Source organism: Coenobita brevimanus, chromosome 72, assembly GCF_032717465.1.
Source record: "Coenobita brevimanus isolate Jiangsu-jjx chromosome 72, ASM3271746v2, whole genome shotgun sequence".
Taxonomy (NCBI): domain Eukaryota; kingdom Metazoa; phylum Arthropoda; class Malacostraca; order Decapoda; family Coenobitidae; genus Coenobita; species Coenobita brevimanus.
Window position 1 is genome coordinate 34,760,480 of NC_137025.1, and position 20,678 is coordinate 34,781,157.

At 42.5% G+C, this 20,678-nt stretch overlaps 1 non-coding gene across 1 annotated transcript; it reads right to left on the reverse strand.

Moving 5' to 3' along the window:
- Positions 1-1,321: 1,321 nt before the first annotated feature.
- TRNAT-UGU (transfer RNA threonine (anticodon UGU)) lies at positions 1,322-1,393 on the reverse strand. Its single transcript has one exon. It is a non-coding gene; the product is annotated as a tRNA-Thr (tRNA).
- Between the last annotated feature and the right edge of the window lie 19,285 nt (positions 1,394-20,678).

A 20,678-nucleotide genomic window follows, 5' to 3' on the forward strand; every position in this document is an offset into this window, starting at 1 on the left:
TAACTGTGCATAACTATTACCATCACCACTGTCGCCACAAACACTTCCATTACTTTATGGTTACCATGAGCATCATCACGTATCTAATACCACCACCACCACCACTGTCAAACATCGTATATAAAACCACGCGCTTATTGTTGCGATATCATTACAAAGTTTTTCACGCTGTCCATTTGGACCCAAGCGGGTGGTGGAATGTTTTGGCTGGAACAATACGTAAGGAAGACAGACAGACTGACTGACAGAAAAATACAGACATATAGATAGATAAATAGATAAACAGATAGACAGATATAAATAGGTAGACAGATAAACAGATATATAGATATACGATCACAGAGAGTATTGTACTATGAGTAAAGAAAGAATCAGTGCACGATATGCGTGTAACATCTGAGAACACAGAACGAAGGTCATTGAAATAACAGTGTTCCACCTACCACACGTTGGTAGCCCTGATGTCGGGAGGTGTCATATATCGCCAGCTAACAATAGCCTCTTGCAAACATATAGCAAATATTATGTTTATGTAAATGGACGTCGTTCATGCACAATGAGACGTTGGTAAACTTCAGCAGTTGATCGAATGTTTTCGGTAGACATCGAACCCCCTGTGCACCGATACTTTTTAATTTTTTTTCCTTAGGGGGAGGCGCGTAGAGAGACGCCTGCAGTCCTAGTGGACCCAGTTTCGAATCCCGGCTGGGGCAGGGAACAATTTGAGGAATTGAATTTCATGAAAGGCAGACTTTCCTGGCCTACCATAAACCCGCCGACATGTAAAAATACTACCGCTAATACCAGTACACCAGTCCTGTAAGAGACAGCCCTAGCATGTATTCATTAGGGACGCTGGGTGTTAGCGCCGAAGTGGTGACCATTGGAGGTGTAGGAGAACTACTGTGCCTGGGGATAGGACACTGCCCCCGAGATATAGGCCCTGAAGCCTTTGCCCAGAGTCGGACACATTAAAATTAAGAAAATGGACAGATGGGTTAGCTAGGTAAGTAAGAAAGGATGGAAAGGGAAGGCATGCTTTGTTAGATGCGCAGAAAATTTGTACTTAAGGATTGATGGAAACATGGACTGAAAGGATAATAGACATGATAATAGACAGACACGTCCTAATTACCAAATAGTTCGTGATCGGCATACAGTCTGGGAATAAAGAAATGAAGGTTAATTAACAGATAGTTAAGAAATTGAGAGAGAGAGAGAGAGAGAGAGAGAAATTGAGAAATGAATTCCCCGAGCTAAGCAACTAAGGCCATATAGCCCCGCTGGGGTTACAGGAGGGAGCTACCCCTCCCGGCAACGGTAGCCCGGGCGAGGCTCGAACTTGCGACCTCTCGATCACAAGTTCAGCGCGCTACCACTGTGCTACCGCGCCTCCCAGAGAGAGAGAGAGAGAGAGAGGGGGATGGTATACAGACAGGATCCAAGCATCTCTGAACTGATACGTAAGTCATTTGGAAAAGATAGAGACCAAGTAAGCCTAACTGAAATATATATGAGAAGTTAATGGGCAGATGTAGTAAATAAACTTCTATTATGGCAGGTAATGAGAATGGATGACTAGTGAGGGAGGGAGACAAGGAGGGTCGTAGGCTGGAAGAGAGGGAGACAAGCCTGAAGAAAATTGTAGGGTAGAGTATAAGAAGGAAGTAAGGAATGCTGGTATGAGGGAACAGGAAGGAAGTGGCGGTGGGTAAGATATAAGTAATGTAAATAAAAAGCGAATGACATAGCAAATTGGAGTAAGGAAGTAATGTGGCGAAATGAAGTGGTAAGATTAAAAGAAGGGCAGTCAGAGTAGTAAGAAAGCTGATAAGTATGAAGGAAGAACCTAATGAGTGCCTGATGAAAGAACGATGATTGGATATTATATTATGAGGAGAGGTCGAGAGAAGAGAAGGGAAATATGGAGGAAGAAATAATGAGAGGAGAAACGAGGGGAAAAAAAGGTGGAAAAGAAGTATGAGGAAATAAAGACAGAGAGGACAAACTGCGAGTGAGAAAGTGGTAGGGAGGATGGGCGGAAGAAAGGAGATACGACAGGACACAAGGGGGAAGACAAGAGTGGAGAGGAGAAAAACAGGAAGGGAGGGGTTATCGGAACAAAACAAAAACGGCAAGTAAAGAAAGTTTAAGGGAAGGTGGATGGAAATAAGAAATGAAGGAGATAATGCAAGTAAGAAACATAAACGAGCATAGAGAAAACTCAAGGTTGAAGGGAGAAAAGGTTGGTAAAGTATGTTGTCATAACCTTCAGTAACCCAGTCACTATCAGATGCCTTTTTCTAAGCAGAATATAATCATCTGATAGTTGCAATAAAAAAGTGTAATAATAATAATAATGACGTCACCATACTGAAGGGACCAATTTTCTTTCTCGTTCTCCCTTCCTCCCTCTGTGCCTTTGACAGTCTCTTCACACCTTCATATGCTCCGTGAAATCATCAACCTATTCATAGTCTTCCGACGCTTGAAATTTCCACTCCTGTCTGGTATCATATAGCGGTCAGTGTCAGCAGAAAATCGTATCAGCATTTATCAACATTGCATCTGCCTCACTGCATGTAATGCAGAGACACTTGACAGTTTATTGAACATTTTCGTAATATGAATATTACAACTTAATATCCAGAAGCATGTTATTCGTAAGATATCAGTTTTCTGGCTTATTTTAAAGTTAATAACACAGAAGTGAAGTCTTAACTGTAATGAAGTAAATAATTATTAAAACGTATTACAATATCGTTAACCAAAGAGAATAACCTTGGCCTCACGACAGGCAATCAAGATCATTAGTAACTTACGTTGACATAATAATCTATGTGGAAAAGTAATAATAAATCAAACTTATACAGTGAAACATATCAGTGAGATGAAAGAAAAGTTACAATTATGACAGTACAATGAAAAGCCGAGGGGGAAAGAAAAAATCGGAAAGTAGGAATTACTGTAAACTTCGAACGAAAAGTCACCGTTTCCTCTATAAGAAAAAAAAAAAAGACTTTGAGCAGTTGATCATACAGTAGATTAAAGGTCAAATTTATCAGACTGAGGGAATCATACACCTGTTTATATATCTGTGATGTCTTGTCGCCATATACATGAAACATGCAAACATAAATGAAGTGGAAACTGGTAAATTTTTGCTGCGCGCACACACACACACACACACACACACACACACACACACACACACACACACACACACACACACACACACACACACACACACACACACACACACACACACACACACACACATGTACGATGTGAAATGACTCTATCGATCTGGCTGTAAGTTGCTGTACCTGAAGTCCGTAATCTTGTAAATTACGTAACGCACCAGAGGTCAGGCTGAGAGAGAGAGAGAGAGAGAGAGAGAGAGAGAGAGAGAGAGAGAGAGACAGACAGACAGACAGACTATTAATCAAGGAGAGGCGAGAGAACGATTTTTAAAAAATGTGAATAGTAAATAGGACGAGAGAGAGCCTGGCGTCATTTATTAATTCCTCTGGATACTCATCATTATCACTGTCAACCTGAGTGTGTCCACAAGACACACGCCGTCATCATCATTATCATCATGATTATCATCATCAGTCAGTTCACCGCTGCACAAAGGCCTCTCCTAACTGGCTGTTAGCATGTTCCATCCTGATCAAACAAATCTCCGAGTCTCGTCTCGCTATCTTTCCACTAATACCTCTTCCTCCCACAGTATTTCTGGTATGCCAGTCAGTTAGCCTGACTGTCTGTGTGTTTTCTGTATACAAGTAACCTGACCTGTCCACAACCAATTTTGTTTCTTGATTTTGGCAGTTATGTCCCCTACTTTCATTTTTTCCCTTATCCAGGGAACTGTTTTTATATACCATTGTGTCACCCACCATGATCCTTTCTATTCCTCTCTGCACACTCATAAGCTTACGCCGCAACATTTTTTTAGATTCCATGTTTCTGGTCCGCAAGAGAGAAAAGGGAAGACTCTGATTATATAGGCGTCTCTATCCACATAACGGTAATTAGCTATACCTCGTGTAGTTACTTAGATTACAAAAAGGAAAATCTTTATTCCTATTCCTCAACTGATTTCATTCTCATGACTGCGACTGCATGGGATGCATGTATTCCTAAACACATTTTAGGTCCTCACATTTTCACTAAGAGGAAATTGACCTGTCCGTTAGAAACAATGCCCGTTTTCTTCATTTTCATTTGTAATCCATCCTTCAAAGAGCAGGTATATAAGTCGCTATCATTTCCTGTAGTTTCACCCTTGTTTCAATGGAAAGAACTATTTGGTCAGGAAATCGATGAGTATTTTGTTCCCAGTTCCTCTGCCATTCCAATCTAAATTTCTCGAAATATCCTTTTAGTCACAATGTACTGTAGCTATGATAGAAGGAATTGTGTCTCATTGTCTAACAACTGTGTTCAGTAATATCCTGGATAACCTTATGGGGTATTATGCAAGCTAACTTTATCTATCTATCTATCTATAGCCCGACGCCCTAATCCCGCAAAGGGTGGCCGCAGACAAAACGCCTCCAAGTCACTCTGTCACCCACCATTTGACTACCTCCCCCCAACTCACCCCCCCCCTCCCTCATATACCTCTCAATTCCATCCCTCCACCTCATCCTCGGTCTACCCCTCCCTCCATCTCACCTACATACACCCTCTTAGTCAGTCTTTCTTTCTCCATTCTCTCCACATGTCCAAACCACCTCAGTGTATTTCTCCTAATCTTCTCAACCACATCCACATCTACCCCACAACGTTCCTTCACTTCTTCATTCGTCAACCTGTCCCTCCACGTCACTCCACATGCTCCTTTCAAGTAACTCATTTCCACTGCTCTCACTCTTGACTTGTTCCCCTCTTGCAAGGTCCACGCCTCGCTTCCATACGTCAGGGTAGGGATCACAATACCATCATGCAGTGACTTCTTAACTTCCATACTCACCTCCCTATTTCTCATCACTGCTTTCAGTGTACCAACAACCTTCCTTCCCTGCTGTACCCTTTCACGTACTTCATCCCCCAAAGTTCCATCCTTACTCATCACACTACCCAAGTACTTGAATGCACTCACATTCTCCATATCCTCGCCATCCAACCTCACTGCACACTCTATGACTTCATTCCTCTCAAACACCATAACTTTACTTTTGTTTACATTAACTTTCAGCTTCCTCCTCCTACACACTGTCCCAAATTCATTCACCAAACCTTGCAACTCCCATTCATCTTCACTCAACAATACAGTATCATCAGCAAACAGCAACACCGGAAGCTTCCAAATCTCACCCTCATTCATTAGGGCCAGCCCCACATCCACTGCCCTACCTTGCACCTCCTTTACAACCCCATCCATATATATATTAAACAGCCATGGAGACATCACACACCCCTGTTTCAGTCCCACATTGAGATCAAAGAACTCACTCAGCTCACCATCCACTCGTATCGTAGCCCTAGCTCCCTCGTACATACTCTTCACAGCACTCAACAATTTCCCCTCCATTCCATATATTCTTAATACCTTCCACATACCTTGCCTATCTATTCTGTCATAAGCTTTCTCCAAGTCCATGAAGGCAGCATACACTTTCCTTCCCTTCTCAAGATACTTCTCCACTAAACATCTTAGAACAAATATCTGATCTACACACCCTTTTCCCTCCCTAAATCCCCCTTGTTCTTCTCCAACTAGCTCCTCTGTCATATGCCTAACCCTATCAGTGAGTATTCTACCATAATTATATTTTACCAGTCACACTAAGAAGGCAAATACCCCTATAGTTACCACATACTTCTCTCTCCCCTTTTCCTTTGTATAGAGGAACAATTATACCTGATTTCCAGTCCTCTGGAACCCTTCCCTCTTCCCAAGCTAATCTACACAACTTCCATATCCACTCCACAACAATCTCACCCCCATACTTAAGCATTTCACCACACACTCCATCAATTCCTGGGGCCTTTCCCAGCTTAATCTTCTTCACCGCTTCCACTACTTCCGCCCTACTGATCTCTTTCTCCCTCCTCTCATCTCTTCTTCTCCCAGCCATTCCCCAACCACTTATACTCACACTGATCTCACTCTCTACATTCAACAAATCCTCAAAGTGCTCCTTCCATCTCCTCAATTTCTCTCTCTTCTCCACCAACAATCTATTATTCCTATCTTTCACTCCCCTATTATTTCCCCTTTCACACTGCCTTACTTTCTTTACCTCCTTCCAAAACAATTTCTTACTCTCCCTCCATTTCACACTCAGATTCCTCCCAAACTCTTCATCCACTTTCTTCTTACTCTCCTTCACCAGTCTCTTAACCTCCCTTCTGCTCACATATACCTCTCTTTTCTCTCTCTCATCTTCTCCCCTTACCTCTACTTGCCAACCATTCACCATATGCCTTCCTCTTTTGTTCCACAGGTCGTTTCACCTCATCATTCCACCATGCTGTCCCTTGTACACCCTTGCATCCCCTCCTCACTCCACAAACCGCCTCACACGCTGCGCCTATCTCTTCCGTGAATATCTTACATACGTCTTCCACCCCTTCCATCTGCTCTAGCTCATACCTTCCCAATCTTTCTTCCACTATGCTCTTATCTATCTATCTATCTATCTATTGCCAGACGCCTCAATCCCGTTTGGGGTGGCCACAAACAAATCGCCTCCAAGTCGCCCTGTCCCCCGCCATTTCACTGCCCTGCTCCCAACTCACACCCCCCTCTCTCATATACCTCTCCACCCCATCCCTCCATCTCATCCTCGGCCTCCCCCTCCCTCTTCCCCCCTCCACCTCACTCACATACACTCTCTTCGTCAGTCTTTCACCCTCCATCCTCTCTACATGGCCAAACCACCTCAGTGTGTTCCTCATAACGCTTCCTATCACATCCACATCCACACCACAACGCTCCTTTATATCCTCATTCGTCAGCCTGTCTCTCCACGTGACTTCACAGGCTCCTCTTAAATAACTCATTTCCACTGCTCTCACTCTTGACTTCTGTCCTTCCAACAATGTCCAAGATTCACTTCCGTACGTTAGAGTTGGTATCACAATACTGTCATGTAGTAACTTTTTCACTTCCATGCTCACTTCCCTGTTTCTTATCACTGCTTTCAAAGAACCAGCAACTTTTCTTCCCTGCTGTACCCTTTCAAGCACTTCACCCTCCAAACCTCCATCCTTACTCATCACACTACGCAAGTACTTAAACGTACTCATATTTTCCAATACCTCACCATCCAACCTCGCTGTACATTCACTAACTTCACCTCTCTCAAAGACCATCACTTTACTCTTCCCTACATTCACCTTTAGATTCCGTTTCTTACACACTCTCTCAGACTCATCCACCAAGCCTTGCAGCTCCCCTTCGTCTTCACTCAACAACACAGTATCATCTGCAAACAACAGTACAGGGAGTTTCCAAACACTATCCTCTCTCACCATGGCCACTCCAACATCCACTACCCTACCTTGTACCTCTTTTATTACCCCATCCATGTACAGATTGAACAACCATGGAGACATGACACATCCCTGTTTCAAACCAACTTTCAAAGAGAAAAATTCACTTTATATTAAAGTATATTTTAGTACAGATAAATTTCTTCCCACATTACATTAGAATTGCTTTCATCACTTCATTTGTTGTCACTGATGAAAATGCTTTCCCATATTCAATAAGTGCTATACACAAAGGATGATGATGATTGTGGTGGTGGTGGTTGTGATGGCGTGGGTGTAGCGGCGGCGGTAAAGACGACTAGGGAGGTTAGTGTTCAGGATGGCATTATATCTACCGCTGGGGTAGGGAACCTTATGGATTTGAATTTCATGAAATCAGACTTTACTGATCTACCAGAAGACCAGCCGACATGTAAAAATACCCCCGCCAATACCAGTACACCAGTCCTGTATGAGACAGCCCTAGCATGTATTCAATATGGACGGTGGGTGTTAGCGTCGAAGTGGTGACATGTAGAGATGTATTGTATGCAGGAGGACTACTGGGCCTTGAGAGCAGGCTGTGAAGCCTGTGCCGAGAGTCGGACGCATATATATATATATATATATATATATATATATATATATATATATATATATATATATATATATATATATATATATATATATATATATATTCCTAGCAGTGCGTCTGCCAGTCTGATTTTGTCTCTACATCTTTCGCTGTATGCGTTTGATGCAGTTTCTGTCATTCTGCGTCGTTAATGAGCACCTGTCTCTGTATCAGTAGCGTTTGCATTTGTGTCTGCCTCTTATAGTTTGCAACTCTCTCTCTCTCTCTCTCTCTCTCTCTCTCATGGACGACTCGGACTTACTTCGCTCCTGCAGCTGTGATACATCTAACACCATCACATATTGTGTTTAATAAAATATTTCTGAACTGTTGTGGGTGTCCTGACATAATCTCGGTGCTGTACCTGTAACAACAGAATGGGGAGTGAGGAACTGAAAGGAAACATAACAGAAAGTTGTGGTCTCACAGCATTACAGCTGCAGTGGCGAGGAGGGTTGGAGGTCTCCATTTTAGCATTGCTAACTGATCCAACGATATATTGCAATTTATCATTCTGAATATATGTAGGAGAGGTGGGAAAAATATTCCTAGTCGAGGAGAACTAGCAACTAAATTGTCTGTGTTTGAATGGTGGCATTTTCCTTTAAAACAATATACAAATGAAAGAATACAACTTCTGTTTTCCAATGGGAATCGGATGAACCAATTAGTGCAAACCAATAAGTCGTGGTACCCCGAGACCAATCACTGCCAGTAAAAAAAAAAGGGGGGGGGGGGGGGAGCACACGCAACAACAGTGTGTGTGTGTATTGTCCAAAGTCATGCATATTGGAATACCATGAAGGTTAAATAAACTGCACGATGAAATACCTACCATGGTTCGTCCTCTACACCGACCCTGCATCTCATTCACCAGTCTGACCATGGCACAATTATATTCCCTTCACTGTTTGTATTTCCTCAGCTAAGTAAAACCATTTGATGCTTACATGAAATAAAAACCTAAGTGCGCCTATAGCGAAAGTTTTAGACAAAGGTAATCCCTCCTGCGCTAGGAACTCCGTGAGTTGCAGAAAATCGCACGATATTAGCATGACTGAAAACCTACGTCCACGACGCCCACAACTTTACATGACGAATTAATATAAGTTAAAATGTCGTAACTTGTCTCTTCTCTGCTCCACCCTTACGATTCCCCGACACCCTGTTCCCCAATCCGGCGTCTAGCTAGGTTCCCACGTTAACCCCATCCCAGCAATGACGATATGCCCATTGTATGCTTCACTGGGCCATTTTGTTAACCTCCAGTACAAGGGCGATTTTTTTTTATTGTATTGCTACATTAGCCAGATGGCATTATTCGCATTAGGATATATTTGTCGAAACAAAGATGATTACATAATCCTTCAGTAACCCTTCTGGCAGATATCAGTTTCAGTTTGTCGTGAGTGTGTGTGTGTGTGTGTGTGTGTGTGTGTGTGTGTGTGTGTGTGTGTGTGTGTGTGTGTGTGTGTGTGTGTGTGTGTGTGTGTGTACGAGCTACTGACGGCGCTTATTCTATTTCCAGTTTTACCGACACAGGATGAGTAAAGCTGGTTAGTTTGTCTGTCCGTCTACCTGTAAGACTGTTATGTCTTCCACTCAGATATCTCCAAAATCTTTTATAACAAGGAGAGGGATAAAAAAAAATTCACTATGTTTCTCCACCACAATAATATCTAAAGCCTCAATATGCACCGTTAAATCCTCAAACCTGATTTAAATTAGCCCATCAGAGCCCGGGATGCTGCACGTGAAATTCTGATGTAAAATTAATTAGTGTGCAGTGCTTCGTCCACGGGCTCATAGTCGTAAAGTTTATGCGTTCATCTTTAGAGTTTCTGCGCTAATCTGGTTTTGAAAATGTTGCACAACGTCACAGTTGGGTGTCGCTGGATTCAAAAAGAGTAAAACGATCAAATTTACAAGCGAAGCTTATGTTTGTGCCGTACACATTAATCATCCTGATAATCAAGGCTAGGACGCATTTGTCTTACATCCTAATGAATGTGTGTGATTTATTATTTGCATTATTACAAAAATTTACTTAAAGATAAAACATGTATTGTTCAACTATAATCTTTGGTTCTTTTTAGTATGAGTACTTCCCCCTCCCCCATTCTCTCCTTCAGTCCCTCCCACCTTCGTCCTATTTTGTTCCTACCTTATTAGAGTACCATTCTTCCTACATAGAGTGTTATCCCTCCTCTCAAGTAATTTCATTTGCTTTCTATTTTCCGTCACCCTTCCGATCACTTTGCCTTTCTCTTTTAGTCCATGTTTGTGCCTTTAATCAGCCCCATACTGTAATCTCCCCACCTCCTATACATCCTTATCTCCTCATTCCCTCCTCTTCTCACTTTTCAATCCTTTGTGCTCTGAGCCTCCTTTCCTGCTCCCAACCCCCAACCTGACCCCCTGAACTCAGGTCATTTTAATCAACCCCCTAATTTTCTCCTCCCCCTTCCCTCCTCATTTATCCTTGTCTCCCCATTCCCTCTTCCCCTCACTAACTCTCAATTCTTCTTGCGCTGAGCCTACTCTCCTGTGCCACCCCCCCCCCCACCACCACCAACAAAAACAACCTCTCCCCTCTGTCTTAGGTCCCTTAATCTTCCAAATCTCTCTCTCTCTCTCTCTCTCTCTCTCTGCTTCTTCTGCCTGTCCTCCTTTCCTCACTCTTCTGCCGTTATTTCCTTTCCCGCTTAACTTCATCATAAGAACTCTCATGTACAATCATCCACTCAGTTCATTTCCTCCCTCCGTTCCTCAACTCTTCCGTCAGTGTCTCATCATATCCCAACCTTCATACTTTTGTACCTCATTCTTAACCGCTCACTTCACATTTTTTTTGCCATTCACCCCTCCGTTTCCGTCTTCTTTTCACTTCTCCATTTTCCTCTTCTCCTTCCCTCCCTCCTTTCATCCCTCCTTTCTCCTTTTCTCTTTCTTTCCCTCCTGTCTTCCCTCCCTTCTTCCTTTCTTCCAGTCCACATGTCTCCCCGTTACTCTTCCTCAAGCCTACCATTTCCTTTCATTCGACTTCTCTCCATCTCGCCTCTCCCTCTCTCCCCCCACCATTAGCCTCTTCGACTTTCACAACCCAGTGTGTTATCCGGCCTCACTAAAACGCCTTTCTTCCTCGATTGTCGTGATAAATAATAGTTTTCATTGCTTTTCCAATTAAACTTTTCGCCAGCTTTGTTAAATTTAGGGATATTATTCTTGCCCTTGCCAAACAACTGCAATTCAGGTAAAGGATTAACCCACTTATTAATTATAGGATGTCAAAAAACGCTTGTCAGGCCTGACCTGAAAGTAATCTGACGTCCCTCCCATTTTCTTGCGATGAAGGTGAATGGATATGAAAATTTTAGGAGAGAGAGAGAGAGAGAGAGAGAACACTGAATGAGGTATGTAACATGTAATAGGCATCCACAATGAAAGTGAGGAACGTGTTCGAGCGTGTGAGCGAGCAAGTCAGGCAGCGCTGAATATTGTCTCATGTGGCTCATCATCTTCCTCTGATTTCCTGACCTGAAAATACAAAAAAAAAAAAATTATTAGATTACACCAAAAATATTCTCTCACACTTCCTAAAACCAATACTCCTCTTGTATTAGTTTAAGATCTAGGGTTTGGGACCTAGCAGGTTAACAATAACTTTGCTTTTTGCTCACTCACAAAAAATTCTTTCACCAAATCTTATGGTGCGCTCCAATTCGAATCAGAAATCAGAAATTCAGAGTTTCTTTCGTCGATCAGGGTATTTTTAAGTCTGACTATGATTCAGACAAATATTTCCCCCAAAAAAAGGCAAGCAGAAGGTATTATTTGTTTGGAAAGGGCAAAACCTGGTTGCTCTCAGGAAACGTCGGAAAATACTACTACGCTACTCATGCAACCCTAGACCGTTATTTCTTGCGCAGCCGGCTGTTACGCTAATCTGCCTTTTAAAAAATCGTGTCCTTGATTTATGGAAAAACTATTGGGAATTACGGGTTGTCTATAAAATGGAAATAATTGAGGATTTTTATGTGATCCAAAGTGGTGTCTATCTTACTTCTAACCTCAAAATTGGCTGCGATATCCAAAAAAATTCGCTAATGTACGACAGAGTTTTCCTCCCGACCCCTGCCCGCATTTCTTGCTGATGCGATAAATCTTTCGCTGGGGTACATATGTCGGGGATCCAAACTGTGACTAAATTCTAATTCAATTACCTCGCGACTGATGATTACACGAGTGACTGACAAGGGCATAAAAACTCTTGACTCTAGCAAGCAGGCCGATAATGGATTTTGATCTCTCTCTCTCTCTCTCTCTCTCTCTCTCTCTCTCTCTCTCTCTCTTTTCTTGTTTCAGTTCTTCATTATCCTGTCTTCATTCCTTATTCTCTTTCCTTCTGTTTTATAATTTTTCTCCTTCCTCTCTCTCTTCTTGACTCTAGTTTCCTAATTTCTCTTTCGAGGGGGATGACTGATGTAGTTTTCTTCCTTAGCATCACCCAAAAATTATCTTAAGGTAATTGCAAGAATAATTTCTCTTGACGTATTCGCCTTGTCCCCAATTCTGAACAGAATCACTTCTGAATAACATCTTCATAGTGCACAGATGTTTGAGGATGATCATTGAAGTTGTGAATCAGAGGAAGCACATCGTGTAGAAGGTGTTGACAGTTTGGAAAGCTTTAATGGTTAGCAAACGTTTTCATTGTCCATATCACTGGACACTATGATGATAGCCCTCCTCATTCTGTGTTTTTACCTGCATTTTTTTCTAGATTATACCCCTTCTGTTTAGTGGTGGAAAGTACAGTGATGCTAAAGGTGGCGATGTTGCATCTACCGATGATGACGGCAATAACGACGACGACGACGATGATGATGATGATGATGACTGGGCGAAAGAGAGAATGACAGGTAACAGTATTCCATTTTGCTGATGGTGCTGATGGTGCGGTAATGTTGGTGGGCAGGAAGAATGAAGTTTGCATTGAGAGTAATTTATGGATGTGTACAACTGCATAACAGATAGGCAAACAAAGGGGAATAATAGAACAGTGGTCTCTGAAAAACATTCCGGGGTCCGGAAATGAAAATGTGATTCTTTTGTGTCTAAAAGGTGTATCAGGTTAACCAAGGAAGATTTGTTAGATAACGGAAAAGTAATGCGAATCAAGAAAGTTAGACAAAATGAACACATTAGATGGAAGAGAAAATGTAAGTCTGCGCGTCAAATATGTCATAGTACCGTATGTCTTACTTACGTCACTACCAATCAACGCAGTGTTTGAAGGCTCAAGTCAAGAATTTGAACGGGAGAGACGAGCTACATCCGTTGTTAATGAAAGTTTCTTACTCCTAATTTGCCTACATCTCCAGTGTATGAATCGACTCATATTCCAGCATTTCGTGTTTCCATATGATGACCTCTGAAAAAGCTTTACACAGAATCATTTCCACACGATATATAACCTACATTCTTTCACTGTTCCCAGGCAAATCGGTATGAGTTGATCGTACGCAGGACTTTCTTATCCTTAATTCCATATGAGAGGGACGAAAATTGAATATCTAACTCCGTTATTTTTTTTCTCTTAAATTGAGAAAAAATTGAGGCACTGGAGGTAGAAACAAATTTAATACAACCTCACAACATCTTGAATCTGAAAACGTAATTTTAGTACCATTCTTTGCTGCTGCCAGATTATTTCTTTTAAATTTAGAGAGTCCCATACAAGAGAGAGGATCACTGAAGAGTATGTCACCTGCTAATTCGGAAAATTAGCTGGAATTGAATAAAATTCTTCTAAAACAGCCAAAAAAAGGTAATTGAAATGAAGGGGGCATGAATACTGATTGTTTAAGAAGGAGAAAACATAGAAATTTTCTATTTCAACCATTATTTTGATGTCCCACTCCCCCCCCCTCAAAAAAAAAAAAAAGAAGAAAAGGTCTGATTCATCATTTCATATTTTTCGACCCTTATTTCACTTGTCAAATTCGATTGCTCTATTTCAATTTGCTTAGGTAACTGTGTGTTAAAGAAAAAAGCGGTGTGGGTACCAGAACATTATCATCATCACTATCCGGACCTCCTTTCCCACCCTGGGGCAGGGTGAGGAATAGCAACGTCCAGACAGCCCAAGTTTGCCCAGTCCAATCATCCACGCTTCAATTCACTCATCATTCAAACCCCCGGAATCCTGGCTCTATCTGATTCGCCAAAAACTCACCACATTCTGTATCTTCACATAAATGTATCCAGTAGAGTCAATCCGAACGTTGTCACGTTAAAAAAGGGTGCCAAATCCCTGATTCTGCGTTTCTTCTCAAAAAAATCATCCCTCAAGCTCGATCTTTTGTCAGTCCCCTTGACCACATCAACTTCCATACCTCTCTTTCTCACACACTCATCCACCATATCCCTCCACCATCTACTTAGCCTACCTCACTTCCTCCTTCCTTCAAATTCTCTCAGATATCCTTTTTCATCATTCTATTGTTATCCAGTCTCTCCACATGACCATACCATCTCAGTACACTCTCCCTGAATCTGGTGTCCAAGGACTTCCTCACTCCGCGTCTTTCACGAATCACATTACTTCGTATCCTATCCACGCTCTGTACTCCCCATACATTCCTCAGCAGTTCCATCTCCACTGCTCTCATTCTTGTCTTTTCATTTTCATGCCACACTGTAGTCTCACATCCATATGTTAAAGCTGGCACTAACACTCCTTCATGTAAGCCTCGTGCAGCTGCAACACTCATGCCTCTGTTTCTTACCATGGCCTTCATAGCACCAGCTACTTTCCTTCCTCGTGTCACTTTAGTTTCCACTTCTTTTGTGCATTTTCCTCTTTTTCTTATCACTGTACCCAGGTATATATATGAACTCTCTCACCAATTCCAACCTTTCTCCATTCACTGTAATATCACACTGGGGGTCACCTTCTCTCTCGAATACCATCGCATTACTCTTTTCTACATTTACTCTCAAGGAACGATGCTCACAGACATCATCAAAATTCTGCACTAGTCTACCAAGTTCTTGTGCGGTATTTGCAAGTAGCACTGCATCAACAGCATATAACAATTTTGAGATATTCCATCCACCACCATGTATTACCAATGCCAATTGTCCCTCCATTACTCATGTTTTTACTTCTCTCATCACCCCATCCATATATATATATTGAACAACATGGTGACATCACACAACCATGTCGTACACCCACACTGATCATGAACCATTTGCATAGATGCCTATTTACCCTTACACATGCCTCACTGCCATCATAAAAACTTTTGACGGCACCTAGCAGCTTACCATTTACACCGTACATGCGCAAAACCTTCCAGAATCCTTCTCTATCTACTTTGTCGTATGCCCTCTCCAGCAGCTGTCCCTGTTCAAATAACCCACAATAAAACATCTTCTTAATCACCATCATCATATTGGTAACAGAATGATTACTTTTACCATTGCCAGAGCTAATGCGACAACCACTGTATGCAGTTAAATACCAAAGCTAATTCAATAATCGCAGCCAATACAATTATGATCAATACCTCGATTATTAACAAAGAAATCACTGGCAAAACTCCAATCACTGAACATTATTACCACAGTTACTCCTTCCGCTTCCACCAAAATACTTGGAGTAACATAATTATGAGACTTGACACACCTTCAAAGATCACATATAAAACATCAAGAGGCAATGCACCCCCTCAAAAAAACGCATGTAGAGTTCTTTAAGGACAAACTTTTTGCAATAAAAAGACACTCGCTCTACTCTTCAAAAAATATATCAAATCAGAGATGCCCTATACGTCTCTAGTATGGACTCACATCGTATTAACACCCACAACAAAACTTTCCAGACCATGCAGAACAGTACCCTCTGTATCACCACCGGTTGCACCAGTTCTACTCCTGTAGACAATTTATATTTTGAAGCTAAAGTTCTCACTCTTAGGGTTTATCTCGATATAAGAGGAACACGATTATATGTGCCAATTTTTGCCAGCACAGAGCACCCTTGTCATTATATGACAGAAAAAAACACGTTTCACCTAGGCAAATAAAATCATCCCCACACATTACCAGACTCTCTTCAACATCTTTCTTCCAGACATTTGTACAGTAATAATGAATATACAGCTACACATCCACTTCATGTTCAGGATAATACAATACCTCGATCACAGTACTATACTACAGACCCCCGCACCTAAGTCATCCACTCACGGAGGTATCACTAAGCAGAATTGATCGAGTTCACTTAGCTAGTCTTAGAAGGTTCCACCCAACCCTAATGATCTACCAATTTGGGTTGGGTCGAGTCACAGATGACAAGTGTACTGCATGTAAAATAGGTCCACGTGACACTATACATATAATGAAACACTGCACTCTGTATGACACACTAAAATGTTGATATAACATCAACAGCGTAGGGAACCTGAGGGACAGTCCTATACGGAAGGTTGCTGATCAGCTATCAATGGGTCTGCTTGGTCAGGCAACCCGGGATTAAGCAACAACAACAACAATCACACTCATTGCCACTGCCACAGTCACCACCACTGCCACATTCATTTCCATTACCACAATCTCATCTGCTACCACAGTCAACACTGCGATCACAATCACTAACACCTCCACACTTACCACCATTACCACACTCATTGCCACCACCATAATCACAGGTCACCACCAACACTACCACAGTCACGAATCACCACCAACACTACCACACTCACTGTCACGGGGTTTTTATAATATCACGGTAATTTTGATATAAATGGTTAAATATTATTTAAATTGATATTTATATTCAATAATATTGAAGCGCAGAGACAATGATTGTCTTGCTACATCAAGCAACGATTACTTTACGTTGGCTTAGCACGATTCTCTGAGAACGAGAATTTATAAACTTCCTCAACAGTACACAGCAGAGACTAATTACTCACAATTGCTGACTTACTGTACTGTTAGCCTCTGGAGAAAGTTACATCACCCCTGACAATAAATAACTAATACTAATAATAATAACATCAGGTTCTTGCTGATGCATTAACTCCTGGCACAACGGATTTTAAGTTAATACAAGACTGGTCTAAGTACCAGTTATGAAAGCAAACGTTTATGCAAGCTAGGAGCTGTATGGAAAATAAGCTTAATTATGGAGAAATGAAACAAGATTTTTACTCTACATTAAGCTCAAGAAATAGAACTGTTAAATTTATTGATTACAAAAATAAATTTAACATTACATTTCAAATCAAATCAATGAGACGCACTCGCTCACTCACACAGAAGCTAAATACTTACGCCTAGGAAAAACACCTTAACTAAGCTCTTAAAACTACAAAATACACAAAAGAAATACCAGTCGATGAATACTATGTATCACCACTAAGGTGGGAGTACTGGGATTAACTGTACTAATGGAGCTTGGGGTGCTAGCTGACCTCTCCACTTCTGAGCACAGACCCTTTCTCCGTCACAGCAAACACAAGACTGAATTCAAATCGTGGGAAAGAAAGGCGGAGTACTAAGCCGTAACGGTCGAGTAAGCGAAACGCGCCCAAAACAATCGCTCATCGGAAGCGCTAATGTCTCACACAGAGACGATCACGTATGACAATGAAAAACTGATTTGACAAAGCTTCCGTCCGAATGAGCGGTTAACTGAACGAAAAACAGTGAGTTTTCCACTAATAGTTCGTGGCTTCTCACAAAATGGAAATGTCGCGAATTGATTCGTGACATTACGCCCCATGAAAATTAAATCTTTCTTCCTTCAGAAGAAAGATTTCAATATACATACATATAAATCCTAACTCAGTCACACAAGATTCACACTGTGGTGTGTGTGCTATCCTGCTACAGGAGAAAATCGCAGTCGCCAGTGAGTGAAAAAACCTCGTATTTACGTTAATAGAAGCAAGCTTGAGGGAAAAACTCCGTGACGATGGTGAAAATCCTGTACTCAGGTCAAACTGAGCGAAAATTCGCTACATTTACACTGACAACTAATTGTTGTGTAGCGTGGTGTATGTAATACACGGTGTAGGTGTGACAGTTGTAGTGTAACTGTACCTACGTGTAAAATGACACAGTAAATAATATGGCGACGACGAAGGCAGAGGAGAAGAGGCGGCAGCGTGCGGCAGACGATCAGCTGGTCCGCACAGCAAAACTGCTACACCCATTGCTGAACCTGCAAAACCAATTGAGGTGGAGCATCAAAAGTGTCAATGAGACAAAATTCTTATTAAGTTACAATTACTCTCTCTGCCTAGCAATCAGTACATGCTATGAAAAGTACGCTCTGGCTGAAAAATACAAGTGACAGCCTAAGCTTTGTACATTCGAGATCCCCATTAATTATAGCACACGATTACTGTCAGCAAGTTGAGAATCCTTGTGCAAACTCGGGTCTTCCATAGCCTCGAACTGCACACGGGTCCTCAACCTCTGCCTTAACCTACAGTTCTTATATTAATATCGGGAAGCTGAGAATCCTTGTGCAAACTTGGGTCTTCCATAGCCTCAAGTCGCCTCTGCGGAGTTCTCTCTCGAACTTCCCCCTTAACCTACAATACAATACTTATATTAGTACCGGGAAGCTGAGAATCCTTGTGCAAACTTGGGTCTTCCATAGCCTCAAGTCGCCTCTGCGGAGTTCTCTCTCGAACTTCCCCCTTAACCTACAATACTTATATTAGTAACGGGAAGCTGAGAATCCTTGTGCAAACTTGGGTCTTCCATAGCCTCAAGTCGCCTCTGCAGAGTTCTCACTTCCCCCTTAACCTACAATACAATACTTATATTAGTACCGGAAAGCTGAGAATCCTCGGTCAAACTTGGGTCTTCCATAGCCTCAAGTCGCCTCTGCGGAGTTCTCTCTCCCCCTTAACCTACAATACAATACTTATATTAGTACCGGAAAGCTGAGAATCCTCGTGCAAACTTGGGTCTTCCATAGCCTCAAGTCGCCTCTGCGGAGTTCTCACTTCCCCCTTAACCTACAATACAATACTTATATTAGTACCGGAAAGCTGAGAATCCTTGTGCAAACTTGGGTCTTCCATAGCCTCAAGTCGCCTTTCAACTTCCCCCTTAACCTACGGTACATATATTAGTACCGGGAAGCTGAGAATCCTTGTGCAAACTCGGGTCTTCCATAGCCTCGAGTCACCTCTCAACTTCCCCCTTAACTTACGGTACATAATATGTATGTACAGGCCCTGGACATAATGTGTCCTGTGGGGCCAATGGGCGAGACGTCAGGTCTGCACCCACTTCACCACTACCCTGTCTCTCAACTGACTCAGAGATTACAGGTGTAGTTACAAATGGCACAGGAAGGGCACGTCCCTGATTAGTGGTGATACTTTGGCACACACTGCAAGAACGGACAAAACTATCTATGTCCCGTCCCATCCCTGGCCAGAAAAAGTCAGCTCGGATACGGCCCTGGGTCTTCCTTTTGCCCATGTGACCTCCTGAGGCTGAACAATGACCCCATTGTAACACTGCTAGGCGGTACTTGGCGGGAACGACAAACTGCAGTCGAACCTCGCCCTCGGGTGTTCGTGACTCACGGTAGAGCCGTCCTTGTTTACGAAGGAACTTGGCTCGACCTCCCCGTGAATACTTTATCACTCGACCCTTTTGTTTGTTCCACACGGCAGCAAGTGTCGGGTCAGAATGTTGTTCTTGTACAACAAGTTGACTACACATCAGATCTTGCGGCGATTCAATGATCACTGGGGTGACACAATCTGGAGCCTCAGCCATGGCTCGTGTTACCGCAGCAGCCGAAGTCTGAGTGGCGCCATCATCGGAGCAACTATCCTTGGCTCCTTGAATATTGCCTACTATCAAGTCAAATAGAGGCTCTGGCATGACAACTGCAAGTGTCATACCAGTATAAAATGGAGATGCCACCTGGATACATGCCTCAGGGAACAATCTCACTGATCCATCAATAAGGCTTGCATGGATCTGTCGACCTGTATACTGCTCAGGCCGAACTAAACTCTGCTTAACAGAGCAACCTGAGGAACCATTGTCTCTCAGGACCTTCACAGGAATGCCTCCCACAAACCCTGGCTGAACAAGGAAGGTACTGTCACCTGTGGGAGGGCCTGTGGAGGAAGCAGCTAGCCACTCCTGAGGCTGCTGAATTGATGTGGCAAACATTGTGCCTTGAAGGTTATATTGGGGAGATGGAACATTGGCCATCTGTGGAGGGGGTTCACTGTCACTGTGGGACTAGTGAACTGTGGGGAAGTACCCACACTGGTAGGGACGTGACCACCAGGCTGCTGCTGAGGAATGAAGACTGCATTCGCTTCCTGCCTCTTTTGAGCTGGTGGTGGAAAGTTTGTCCCGACGGTCGGTTGCGTGGCTGATACTGCTGCTGGTTAGGGTACTTGTTGTACCTCTTCCACTCAGGTTTCTGAGTGTTTTGCCCCTGGTCCTTCCACTGCGGTTTTGGACCTTGGCCATTATTCTGAGAATGGCC